Source organism: Chelonoidis abingdonii, chromosome 2 (assembly GCF_003597395.2).
Source record: "Chelonoidis abingdonii isolate Lonesome George chromosome 2, CheloAbing_2.0, whole genome shotgun sequence".
Lineage (NCBI taxonomy): Eukaryota > Metazoa > Chordata > Testudines > Testudinidae > Chelonoidis > Chelonoidis abingdonii.
In genome coordinates, this window is record NC_133770.1 from 279,965,860 (window position 1) to 279,979,673 (window position 13,814).

At 43.3% G+C, this 13,814-nt stretch overlaps 1 protein-coding gene and 1 long non-coding RNA gene across 10 annotated transcripts in view; one reads left to right on the plus strand and one right to left on the minus strand.

The window, feature by feature from the left end:
- Positions 1 to 8,231, minus strand: part of ZHX1 (zinc fingers and homeoboxes 1) — a 32,766-nt gene extending 24,535 nt beyond the window's left edge. For 2 of the 8 annotated variants that reach the window (XM_075063209.1, XM_075063207.1), the window contains exons 1-3: positions 7,932 to 8,102; positions 6,652 to 6,763; positions 4,590 to 4,738 (exon numbers count right to left, since the gene is read on the minus strand). The gene's annotated coding sequence lies outside the window, so the exon portion shown is untranslated. Of the gene's footprint in view, positions 1 to 4,589; positions 4,739 to 6,651; positions 6,803 to 7,931 lie in introns of all 8 variants that reach the window. The other 6 variants (XM_032803503.2, XM_075063210.1, XM_075063213.1 and 3 more) reach the window with 4 other exon arrangements.
- A 15-nt stretch (positions 8,232 to 8,246) lies between these two features.
- The window catches only part of LOC116838372 (uncharacterized), a 39,065-nt gene continuing 33,497 nt past the window's right edge, over positions 8,247 to 13,814 (plus strand). The window contains exons 1-2 of one of the 2 annotated variants that reach the window (XR_004376913.2): positions 8,247 to 8,495; positions 9,089 to 9,150. This is a non-coding gene — a long non-coding RNA (uncharacterized LOC116838372). The remainder of the gene's footprint in view (positions 8,496 to 9,088; positions 9,151 to 13,814) is intronic. The other variant, XR_004376914.2, reaches the window with a different exon arrangement.

A 13,814-nucleotide genomic window follows, 5' to 3' on the forward strand; every position in this document is an offset into this window, starting at 1 on the left:
AATCTGAATAAATTTATGTTAGATTATATAATTGCTTAAATAAATGTGTATGGATATAGTTAGGTCCTGCCAAATTCACAGCCATGAAAAACAACATGTCACGCACCGTGAAATCTGGTCTTTTGTGTGCTTTAACCCTACATTACACAGATTTCATGGGGGGAGAATAGCATTTTTCAGATTGGGGGTCCTGACCCAAAAGGGAGTTTCAAGGGTATTTTAGGGGGGACTAGGGCCGGTTCCAGGCACCAGCTTAGCAAGCAGGTGCTTGAGACGGCCACAACAGAGAGGAGTGGCATGTCCAGTTATTTGGTGGCAATTTGGCAGAGGGTCTCTCACTCCTGGTCAGAGCGAAGGACCTCCCGCTGAATTGCCGCACATTGTGATGATGGCATTTGGGGGGCGGGGGGCTGCTTGGGACAGCAAAACCCCTGGAGCCAGCCCTGGGGGGACACAGCATTGCATCTTTACTTCTGCGTTGCCTTCAGAGCTGGGTAGCCAGAGAGTGGCAGCTGTTGGCCGGGTGCCCAGCTCTGAAGGCAGTGCTCCACCAGCAGCAGCGCATAAGAGTGGCAATACCATACCATGCCAACCTTACTTCTGTGCTGCTGCCTTCAGTGCTGGGTGGCAGGAGAGCGACAGCTACTGACTGAGGGCCCAGCTCTACAGGCAGCAGCGCAGAAGTAAGGAAGGCAAGATATAGTATTTCCATTCTTACTTCTGCACTGCTGCTGGAGGTGGCTCTGCCTTCAGAGATGGGCTCCCGACCAGCAGCTGCCGCTCTCCAGCTGCCCAGCTTTGAAGTCAATGCTGCCGCCAGCAGCAGCGCAGAAGTAAAGGTAGCAGGACTGCAACCCCCACTACAATAATCTTGTGATCCTCTTCTCCTACAACGGCTTTTTGGGTCAGGACTCCAACAATTACAACACAGTGAAATTTCTAGATTTAAATAGCTGAAATCATTAAATTTATGATTTTTAAAATCCTATGACTGTGAAATTGACCAAAATGGACCATGAATTTGGTGGGGCCCTAGATATAGTGTATTGTTTTGGTTAGAAAAAGAAAGTACCAAATTATACCAGCCAAGGAGAATCAGCCTTCCTTTAGGAAAATAATTAAAAAGCACAAATGCAAAATAAGATTAAAATAGGTTATTTAAATCAAGGTTTTCTGCTTGCTGATTTAAATAATTATTTCAATAACTGATTTAAATCATCAGTCCACCCTGGGTTAAATGTACTAGGAATGTTTCTATACTACTGTATTAGATAGGTGATTCTGTGGAGTGGGAGAAGAGGTGGTATGATTGAGAAAGGGAGAAGCAAGGTAGAGAAATCTAATCTCATTATTAAATCAGTCCAAATTAAATCATTTCAGGATAAAACAGGGGTGTGGTATTCAACGAGAACATTTATGAGACTGTCCAAGTTTAGCATAAGAAAACAGGCAGACTGTGGGAGCCTCATGGGAATACGATGCATCTGTTGTTGAAGGTAGCCTAGCAAAATTCTACTGGCTCTCTTGCCTCGGGCGAGTAATTTTTTTTTTTTTTTTTGACAGCCAAGTACAATATTAGTTTTTTCACCATCATCAAGCTAAGGTTGGGTAAAAAGATTTTGTGCCTAGACTAAAATGAACATTTTCATGTTCATGATGATTTTGCAAATTTGGTTTTTATGGGAACAGAAACCACTTTTTCTTTTTTTTGCTGAAAAACAAAAAAGGCTAACATCAAATAAACAAAACCTCATCTTTGTTTCAAACTGTATATTACCGTGCTACTATTTTATATCCAATCAATACGCAATTCAGAAAGATTGCTTTTAAAATTCAAAGCTATTTACATATCCCTGCACAGCTAAGGATTTCTTGGAAAACTGAAGAAGTCTCAAATATTTCTTTTTTAGTTTGATCCTCCATTGGGGAAGGTAGTCCCTTCTAATTGTGTGCTGTGCTATGAGGCAGCATAAATAATTTAAAATAAAGTGTGCCCTCTTTCCCTTTTATATATTACAAATAAAAACGGAGTGCAGGACAAAGGTAAACTTTAAGATTGACAGTGTTCTACCCCATATGTTCACTGGGGCAATAAAAATGAGTAGTAAAATGATTTTGTAACTCCCAAGACTTCCACTTGTGAAATTAAATCCAATTTTGCAAAAACCTGGCTTTATTGGATTCCAGTGAGAAGTGTCAGATCCATCAGTGGAAACTATGAATCCTACATTTTCATTTTAATACAGTCGAAGGGGGTATTTCTAAATGAAATGTTTGAGTAAGCTTTTTAATTTTCTTGTTTTATGTGGAAATTACTGAACATCTCCATGCAAAACAGCACAGAGAAGTTACTCCTGGCTAGAGCAGTCTTCAGCCCCGATCCGCCTGCAATGGTCCATCTGCATGAAGCTCATTGCAATATTGGGACTTAAGTGCTTACAGGTGAGGAGAAAGATTGTCCCCAAAATCAGTACAGTCCATTCACTAACCCATGAGTAAAAACCAGTAAGCACCTATACTTCCCCTCTGCACCAGGTCACAGATAATATCTATGGATTTGATCCAGCTGAAATTAAAATATTTGAAAAGCTTTACATATGACTACCAAAGGGGGGGAAAGAGTCCATTCTGCATCCTTCTAATGTGTGAAAAAAGTCTGAAAAAGGGTATGGGTTAACATTTTATTTTTTTTGCCTTAAAAAAAAAAAAATGAATCAGGTCTTATTTTCCTTGTTTTTGCTGGAGGACTTTGAGAACCAGAAAACTGGGGAGCAGTTTGTCAAGATTCTGGAGTTAAATTTAATGCTTGTTAACTAAAAAATACAAATCCCTAAAGTTTTGAACTGCAAATCTCTTCCCCCACTAAATTGCTCACGTTTTGATTTCTTGCGATGCTCTCTTTTCACTAGTTCTCTAGTCACCCATAGTCTCCTCCAGCAAAAACAAGATAGGCAAGTTATCCTACGTAAAAACAAGTAGAAGTTACAAGAGGTCTGGATATTTACTTTTATACATCAAACAAACAAGTGCATATTTTAGCCTGGCTTAGAAAATGTACTTGTTTGTTCATGATGTATAAAGAAGGTCTGGATATTTATTTTTAACTTCCATTTGTTTTTACAGATATATTCCAAGCAGATATATGTTATAGGAGCCAAACCTGCAAACTGCTCTATGCATAAAGATCCAGATGTTGCACCCACATGGAATGCCCAGACTTGTGTGGGTTAATCTGTGTGTCCATGCAGAGTTTCACTGAACAATTTGCAGGATCAGGGCATAAATAAGTATCCAATCCTACTACTAATAGTTACTGTTGGGATTAATGCAAAGTTAGGCCAATGTTGAGTGCTTTTGAAAATCTCACCCATAGTATTTAACAAGTTATCAGTGGATGCTAATGGAATCAGTGGGCTGAGACCACTGTTGAGAGTTAGGAACTCCTGAGTTTTGATTCTGGCTTCACCTAACTAAGGCCATGTCTATACTACAAAATTATATTGACCTAACTTAAATTAGCACAGACACCACAGTTATTAAATCACTTGTGGTTCTGCACACTTGACTCGGTGTGTCAGAGTCCTTACCAGGATCACTTGTATCAATTGTATTGTAAGTGTGGGGTGGCTCCTGAAAACTAGTAAATAGTCCACATAAGCAACAGCGTCTACTACATTGACATTTCATCAACTTAATTACATCAACTATGACTTGATGCCATTCAGGCAGGTAGTGTTACTACATTGCTGTAGAGAGGCACTTGCATTGGTAGGAGCCAAATTTAAGTGAAGACACTTCCACTGCGTTGACACAAGGCAACTTATGTCAACCTAACCCTGTAGTGTAGGCCAGACCTCACTCTGTGATCTCTGCCCAGACATTTAACCAGTGTGCTGATCCACCTTGGGAGATGAAAGCACCATGAATCATCAGCCCTCCCCTTGCCTGATGTTCCTCATATTTGAACAGGAAATTGTTTCATACCTTGTAGGCATTTTAAGGATTAACTGGTAATTTGTACAGGCCTTTGAAGATTTATACTCCTGTAGCAAGTCTAAACAGTACAATATTATTACTATACTACAGGCCCTTCTCTACCCCTATTCTCTCCCCACAAACCTGACTCATTATATAGAGCATTATTAGGCCCCGTTCCTGCAAGGTGATCCTTCTGCCCATGCATGAGCCCCTGGGAACAGAGCCTTAGTTATAAAACTCTTTGTCTCTATTAGTTCTGTGAATCTGCGCACTTTTGGAAGCTTCAACAATAAAATAATGATGAGGATATACACAAATAGCAAAAATAAGAACATAAGGATTCAAGCTCAGGTTAATTTTTAAATTTACAGAAAAAAGTGTTCCTAATTTTCAGGTTTTAGTCAAAAACAGTACCATTCTTGACCTTTAATAACATCGAGGTAAGGTTTGTAACATGCTTTGACGATTTAGAGTGCTATGCAACTGCTGAGTATTTTTATTTCTATTATTTTGGAAGGTGTCTGAAGAGGTGTTCAAAAGCCTGTTTCTACCATTCCACGAACTGTTTTAATATAGTGCTCATGACACTTGAAGAGCAATGCTGGCTATACCAAAGAAAGAAGACAATGCTATGCAAACTGTCTCACTCAGTTCTGTCCATCCACATTGACAGACATTACTTCCAGTCATCCATGCCCCAGGAGTCTTCTGAACAATGACTACAAACTGTGAACTTGATCCGCAGCTTGTTCAACTCCCACTGAAATCAATAAATATAGAGAATGATCTGCAGGTTAAGACTGGATCCTGCATGATGCAATTTTGCAATATGAACATGAAACTAAGTTAAGACCCAAATACTATAAGTGAAGATCTTAAACAAAATTTGAATTCAGTTCTTTTGAGAGGAACGCTAAGATGGTACTTCATCGCTACTCTTAACCATGGCACATATTAAATAGACTAAAAACTGGCTAACTCACAGGTCTCAAAATGTAATTGTAAATGGGGACTATCATCATCATCAAGTGGGTGCATTTCTACAGAGATCCCACAGGGATCAGTTCTTGGCCCTAGAGTATAACTTTTTTATCAATGACATGGAAGAAACCATAAAATACTCACTGATTAAGTTTACAGATGACACAAAGATTGGGGGAGTTATAAACACTGAAGAGGACAGGCCTCATACAGAGCAATCTGGATTGCTTCATAAACTGGGTACTAGCAAACAGTATGTGTTTCAGTACAACAAAATGTGAAGTCACACAAAAACAAAGAATGTAGGTCATATTTACAGGATGGAGGATTCTATCCTGAGAAACAATGACTTTGAAAAAAGAGGTTGAGGGTGGAGCATGATGCATAATTAGCTGAATGAGCTCACACAAAAAAAGGCTAATGTATGGATAGATGTATAAATGGGAATATCAGGTAGGGCAAGGGAGGTTATTTTACTTCTGTATTTGGCACTGGGGTGCTCACTGTTGGATTATCGTATCCACTTTGGGCATCTATAATTAAAGAAGGATGTTAATAAAGTGGAGAGGATTCAGAAGATCCATGAACATTTTTAAAGGATTGTAAAACATGGCTTCTAGTGAAAGGCTCAAGGAGCTCAAGGTGTTCAATTTATCAAAGAAAATATTAAGGGGTGATTTAAATTAGGGCATAGTCTATAATGGGTAGGCAACCAATGGCACATGTACCGAAGGCAGCATGCGAGCTGATTTTCAGTGGCACTCAGGTCCGGGGGCCTCTGCATTTTAAATTTAAATTTTAAATGAAGTTTCTTAAACATTTAAAAAACCTTATTTACTTTACATACAAACAATAGTTTAGTTATATATTAGACTTATAGAAAGAGACCTTCTAAAAACGTTAAACTGTATTACCGGGACGCGAAACCTTAAATCAGAGTGAATAAACGAAGATTCGGCACACCACTTCTGAAAGGTTGCCAACCGCTGGTCTACAGGTATCTACACGGGGAATGGAAGTTTGGTAATAGAAGGACCCTTCAATCTAATAGACAAAGGTATAACAAGGTCCAATGGCTAGAAGTTGAAACTAGACAAATTCAGACTAGCAGATAGACATACATTTTTAAACAGTGAAGGTAATTAACTATTGGAATGATTTATTTACCAAGGGTTATGGTGGAGTCTCCATCATTTGCAATTTTTATATCAAAACTTGGATTTTAAGATATGCTCTCATTCAAACAGGAATTAATTCAGAGAAGTCTTGTGGTCTGTGTTGTACTGGAGATCACAGTGGCCCCTTCTGGCCAGATCATCTAAGAATCTACTTTAAATTTTTTTTGCTGTATTAGATTTTGTAAAATTCTTGTAAACAAAACAAATGTTTGGGCTAAACTGACTGTGGTATTAACTCCTCTTCATCACGGTGCGTTTAAAAGAAGATTTAGATTGCACTTCATAGCTTTTGTCATGAAATTCATGTTTCTGAATAACTCCAACATGCTCCCTGCGTACTGGTGCTATTATTTTTAAAATAAGGGCTATTTATTTCTGGCTGCAAATCCACTTACATCCCAGCTGCTTATGCTTTAAATGAAAAGCAGAGAAAGGTAAACTGCTCTAGCATTGGTATGACTAATTGTCCTCCCAGAAAGACTGAAGTGCTCAGAGGTAAAGCATAGGTACCTACCAGTTAGTGTTCACTACTGCAGGTGTTCTAACCCCTTTCAGAGGCCCAGCACCTTTTCAAAGTATGTGGTTTATTGACGCTGCTTTGTATCTCTATTACTGTGCATCCTGATCTGGGGAAGAGTTGAAAATCAGAATGCAGAACTGGGTATCTATATGTCCCAGAAAACAAAGTAAAAATGACGTATCACAAAGTTTGCATGAAAACACTGCTGCATGTTCCATCTTTTCAAACTCAAACTCATTTTACATTTTAAGATGATTAAAGAAAGCTAAAACTAGAACTGTCTGATCTGAGCCCATAACCACAATTAGTTAAATAAAAGACCCACACGGGTAAATACTGGCATATTAAAACAAACACACACTGGGTCTCTCAAATTTATGAAAATTTAAAGTTCATTATGCTGCTTTTCATCTGACTTGTCCAATTTTCTTCCATCATTTGTGAAAAACAAAAACATACACAAAATCCTCTCTGCACAGCTGCCAAACTCATATTTGGATGTGGGAGGGAGAGAGGGAGAAGTGGGGAAAGAAGAAAATCTCCCTGGTTCTTCAGCAATTTTACAGCAATTTAAAACAAAACAAAACCTAACATTACTTCACGATGAAGGATTTTGCAGCGTGTTCCCAAGAGATTTAAAAATCTCATTTGACTGGGACAGAGATCGTCACGTTTGTACATTTCAAAACTGTAATTAGTTTTTAGGTACTGCTCCCCCTTCCCAACACATAGCCTCCAACTCTCCCAAAAAGCTGCCCCCAACAGTATTTAGGGCCTCCTCTAAATCACCATAGGGAGAACGCACAACATAGGTCTCATCAGCTGCAGACAAACAATAGGGAGGCGAAGGGTGGGGAGAAGCACACACTCAACCCCTCCCACCGCAAAAATCTTAAAAGTATCCAAACATCTCCATGAAAACACCCCCTCTTTCCTGTCTTTGGCAGTTTTGGAATAAACCATAGGGGAGTTTTCTCCTTGCTTCTGGCTAAACCTTGGGGAGACGTCTTTCTTGTAACATTTCCCCACACTAATCCAGGGTGTAAGTTTGTTGATCTCAAACACCGTTCTCTCATATTGTAAGTGACTGAGAACTGAAAGGGGGAATCCCTCACAAATTTCAGTTACAGAAGCAATGGCTGGAGATGTGTGAATGTGTATGTCAGAGAGAAATACCTCCCAGCTTCCACTAGAGAGATTTCACTCAGTCTTTCACTCTCCAATCAGCCCCTGCACCCCACAGCTGAGAAAGCAACGAATGCTAAAATCCCTACCTTGAAGTGCTGCTCTCTGCCTCTCTCCCACTCAGCCTGTGTCAGTACCTCCTCCTCTTACTGCTTCGTCGCCATCTTGCATTTAAAAAACTACTGCACTTTTTTTGGGGAGGGGTGGGTAACTGAACTGTGAACTTTGAACTCACAGCACTTTAAACCCACCCATCCTAAACACATAGACCCTGATTTTATCCCTTAATTAAAATTGCATTTCCCCCTGGACTCTGTATCTATGCTATGATCTGAGTGTGGGAAAGGAGTGTAACAATAGGCAGTGCCTCTCTCTCTCTCACTCACCCAATAATACAAGCATGCAGAGATCAGGAGCAGCAGGGAGGGGAGGAGCTGCTCCAGTAGTGATACAATCTCCTCTCCCCTGCGTGTGAAGCTGGGGAGTGGTAGCTGCCACCATTTATAAAGCTGGCACAACAGACGGCTGCCCTGTGATTGGTCCCAGTAAGGTCCCATTCCAGCCATAGGGATCAGGGGAAGAGATTGGACAAGGAGGGTACTGCTCACGTGGACGACTTCCACAACAGCTCTCTCACCAACGGAGCTGCTAAGGTAAGACCCAAGAGGCAAAGCCTATCCTGTCCCAAGGCTGGCTCTCTCTCTCCCCCCTAGCTCTTCTTAGGTTACAGTGTAGTTGTGTTAACTAAATAAGCAGATTGCTACAACTTTTTGTCTAATTTCCTTTTTACTGTTTGTAAGTGTTTGAAATGAATAAATGCAATCAAGCCAATTAGATAGTTTCATTTTCCAGTTTACACATTAGCAGGGTGCTGCAATGTCTGGGTTTCAAACATTTTTTTCTTTGTGTTGGAAACACTGAAAAGAGTGGGCACTGCTCTTAAAGGTGACCTCCAAGGAGGAAAAAGAATGGATCTGTGCTCAGTGGAGCTGGAGCAACAACTATAGTGAATGTGACTTATCACTTTCCATTGTAAGACTGTTTTCAGATACTTATAACTTTACCACATTTCAGCTGGTTGGGCAGAAGTGTCACATGCCAGGCATCTGCCTCAGACTGATTGTTTGTTGTTAACATTTCAGAAAAACTAGTTCAATCTTTCTCAGAATGAGGTGAATGATAATTTTCTTTTTCACCTTTCCTAATTCATCACAAATGGGTAATACCTGTCAACTATGGAATTCAGAGGTGATCCAGTATTGTTGCTGGAGGCTCCAGGACTCAGCCAGAGACTGTTTCTCTGAACAGGTACTGAGTGTGATCATGTCCATGAACGGCTTCAGATTCGTTACTTGCAATCTAAGACTTGCTGCCTTTTAATAGCCATTTAAGACTTTGGGTGCAGCGGGTAGAAAAAAAGGCAGTCTTGCACAGGAATTATAAGCTCTGACAGACACTCATTTTGTCTGGTCATATTGAGGATTGTGTTTGTTTGGGAAGAAAATGCATCAAGATTTCCTTGGAGATCCAGCTCCAGATTTTTTTTGTTAAGTGATTAGTCCCTTCTTGAATACCATTGATGTTGAGAGAGACCAACAGATTGCTATGCTGCTTTTGACAGTGAGGGATGAGGTCTCTTTGTATTCTCCACTACTAACTTCTCTGATGTTTCCCCAAACATCCTCAGACCTGTGCATTTGCATGCACAGAATATCTGGTTATTCTGACTTGTTGCTACTGATTTGTTTAACACAGCTTTCTTGTAGCCTCTGAGGTTGGAGCCATCCCCCACCGCCCATTACATCCAAGTTTTACCACAGTATGAACCTGAGGCCTGTTATATTCAAAGCAAGGATATATCCCTAAATGATAAGCCACTTGCTTACCACCAAGTAGGTTTTCCTTACTAAGGCCATGTTTACCTTACAATCTTTGGTTATCAGTTATGTCAGCAGGTGGCTGCCAAAATTTTTATAAACACTTTTATACAGGGGTGGCTCCAGGCACCAGCGCTCCAAGCGCGTGGCTGGGGCAGCAAGTCATGAGGGGCGCTCTGCCAGTCGCTGGGAGGGCGGCAGGCAAGTTGCCTTTGGGGGCATGCCTGCAGAGGGTCTGCTGGTCCTGTGGCTTCGGCAGAGCTCCCGCAGGGGCGTTGCTAAAACTGCGGGACCGGGGACCTCCCGCAGGCAAGCCGCCAAAAGGGAGCCTGCCTGCCGTGCTTGGGGCGACAGAATACCTAGAGCCGCCCGTGCTTTTATAAGTGCTTTCTTCAGCACTGCAAACACTCACCAGGAATGCTTGGGTCAATACAAAGTCGATGCACCATGGATAGTTATCCCAGTATGCCATGCACTGCTGCATAGTACCTTTTGGGATAGAAATGACTTGCCCAGGAAAGTCAGGGAGTAAGGGGTCAAGTTCCCAGAATGCAACTTTCTCCATCCCATATCATCACCCATATATCAGTTACTGTGCCTTTAAAAAAAAATTCACAAAATCCACACAGCACTTTTTGGTCTCTGCCATCTCTGACAGAAGTGAGGAGCCAACAGAGATCTGCACTATCATCATGAATGTTGCAAATACAGGATGCACAATTCTCTTATATTTACAGACTTGCAGGAAGTACAGCAACAACAGAGGCATGCCAATTTCTTCTAGGACAGCTTGCTAAGGGACAAAGCGAAAACAATACAATGCTGTTGGTGGCGTTCATGGAGCACTTGCTGGTGGTGGTGCACCACTTGTGGGTTTGAGAAATGAGCACTGCATTATGTTGTGATCTCATCAGTCATGTTTGGGATGACAGGAACTTTCCAATGTGGAAGGCCATATTCCTGGATCTGTGTTCTGAGCTTGCACCAGCCTTCCAGTGCAAGGACACCAGAATAAGAGCAGCGTTGACAGAGGAGTGGTGATCACATGCTGGAAACTTGCAACGCCGGACTGCTATTTGTCAGTAGGAAATCATTTTACAGTTTGAAAATCCACAGTAGGGGCCATTGTCATGCAAATATGTGGACAGGCGGTGTGCAAGGACACAGTGGATGGATTGTAGCAATGGGGTTCCCAAACTGTGGTAGGGGGACTGACAGCACCCATATACCTACTTTGGCATCAGCCCACTTTGCCAGACAGCACATCTACAGAAAGGGCTACTTTTCCATGGTTATGCAAGGGTTGGTGGATTGGGGACAATTCACTGATATCAGTGTGGACTGGTCAGGGAAGATGGATGAAACTCCTATGTTTAAGAAAAGATGGTTACTCACCTTTGTAATTGTTCTTCGAGATGTGTTGCTCATATCCATTCCAATTAGATGAGCGTGTGCCGCGAGCAAGATTGTTGGAAGATTTTTACCCTAGTAACACTTGGTGGGTCAGCTGAGGCGCCCCCTGGAGTGGCCGTGCCCCTGTCGACCCAATGCCCCCTCAGTTCCTTCTTGCCGGCTACTCTAACAGAGGAGAAGGATGGCAGGTTTGGAATGGATATGAGCAACACATCTTGAAGAACAATTACAAAAGGTGAGTAACGATCTTTTCTTTGAGTGCTTGCTCATATCGATTCTAATTAGGTGACTTCCAAGCCTTACTTAGGCGGTGGGGTCAGAGAGATGTTGCAGAGTGCAGGACCACTGAACCAAATGCAGCATCACCCTTGGACCGCTGCACTATCGCACAGTGAGAAGCGAAGGTATGGACTGAAGACCAAGTTGCTGCCCTACAGATCTCTTGTATGGGCACATGAGTCAGGCAGAGGATGAAGCTTGAGCCCGAGTTGAGTGGGCAGTAAGGTGCGTAGCCAGGGTGCCAGCCAAGTCATAGCAAGCCTGGATGCATGGATGTAATCCAGGACGAGATACGCTGCGTGGAGACTGGGAGGTCCTTCATCTGGTCTGCCACTGCCATAAACAGCTGGGTCATCTTTCTGAAAGGTTTTGTTTGCTCGATGTAAAAGGCGAGGGCCCTGCGAATGTCTAGTGAATGCAGCTGTTGTTCCTGTCAAGAAGCGTGCGGCTTTGGATAGAAGACCAGAAGGAAGATGTCTTGATTGATGTGGAAGGCAGACACCACCTTAGGAATGAAGGTGGGATGTGGTCACAGCTGTACCTTGTCCTTATGAAACACCGTATATGGTGGGTCTGAAGTGAGGGCTCAAAGCTCTGACACGTCTCGCCAAGGTGATGGCGACAAGGAAAGCTGTTTTCTAGGAAAGATACAAAAGCGAGCGAGTGGCCATTGGCTCGAATGACGCACCTGTGAGCCTGGATAGGACCAGACTGAGGTCCCACATAGGGGCCAGATGCTGAATGTGCGGGTACAACGTTCTAATCCTTTGAGGAACCTGCTGACCATAGGATTGGAGAAGACCAAGTGCCCATTTTTGCCCAAGTGGATAGCTGAAATCGCTGCTAGGTGTACTCTGATGGATGAAACTGCTAGGCCCTGCTGTTTGAAGTACAAGAGATAGTCTAAGATGGTAGGTACTGACGCCTCCAGAGGGGCAGTATTGCTCAGAGCATACCAGCAGGAGAAGCACTTCCATTTGGCCAGATACGTGGTCCTAGTAGAGGGCTTTCTGCTACCCAAGAGAACGTGACGCATAGAGCGGGAGCAACCGAGCTCAGATTGAGTTAGCCATGCAGCATCCATACTGTGAGATGGAGGCATTGTAGGTCCAGATGACAGTCAGCTGTGCTCCTGGGTGATCAGGTCTGGCCACAGTGGAGGAGGAATTGGTGCAGTCAGCGACAGGTTGAGGAGTGTGGTGTACCAATGCTGCCTGGGCCATGCTGGGGCAATTAGTATTAAGCAGGCCTTGTCGTTCGCAATTTGAGAAGGACCTTGTGGACTAATGGGAATGGAGAAAAGGCATAAGACAGATGGTCCTTCCATGGAATCAGGAAGGCATCCGACAGGGAGCCCTGGGAGCGCCCCTGAAGAGAACAGAACACCTGACACCTCTCTTGAGAATCGGAAGTGAAGAGGTTGACATGGGGAAATCCTCACCTCTGGAAAACAGAACCGATAACATCTGGGCAAAATCAACCACTCATGAGCCAGGAAGGATCTGCTGAGGTGATTTGCCAAGGTGTTCTGGACTCCTGGGAGAAACAAACGCCACCAGGCGGATCGAGTGGGCTATGCAGAACTCTCACAATTTGATGGCCTCCCGACAGAGGGGGGGGGGGACAATCACGCTCTCCCTTGCTTGTTGATGTAAAACATGGGTGTTGTGTTGTTCATGAGGACCGTGACACATCAGCCCTTAAGGTGCTCATGGAAAACCTGACACGCCAGGCGAACTGCTCTTAGTTCTTACATTGACGTGTAGGGTTCTCTCTTGGGAGGACCAAGGCCTTGTATACGAAGGTTGTTGAGGTGAGCGCCCCAGCCCAGAGATGAAGTGTCTGTGGTCAGGACCAGGGAGGGCTATGGTGCATGGAATGACACTCCCCCACATACTAAGTTGGGGTTCAGCCACCAAGCCAGGGACGATAGTGCTCACGGTACCACCGGAGGTCTTGTGTCCAAATCGTGCTGGCCTGGATGGTAGACTGATGCAAGCCAGGCCTGGAGAGGACGGAAGCGTAGTCGGGCATGTTTGGTCACGAAGGTGCATGATGCCATGTGGCCCAGAAGACCGAGACGTGCGAGCTGTGGAGGTTGGGAAGTTCTGGAGGCTGAGGATAATTGCCGCCATGGCCTGGAAGCGGCTTCTGGAAGGCATGCACAGGCGAGATTTGAATCTAGGACAGCTCTGATGAAGTCTATTCTTTGGGTCGCCTGCAAAGTGGATTTTTTTTTCAGCATTGAGCAGCAGGCCCAGGTGTCTGAACAGGCTCATGGTGAACTGAACATGAGATTGTACCTGGAGCTCGGTGCGACCCTGAATGAGCCAGTCGTCAAGGTACGGAAACACCTGAATCCGATGTCGAGAGAGGGAGGCAGCTACGATGGCCATGCACTTC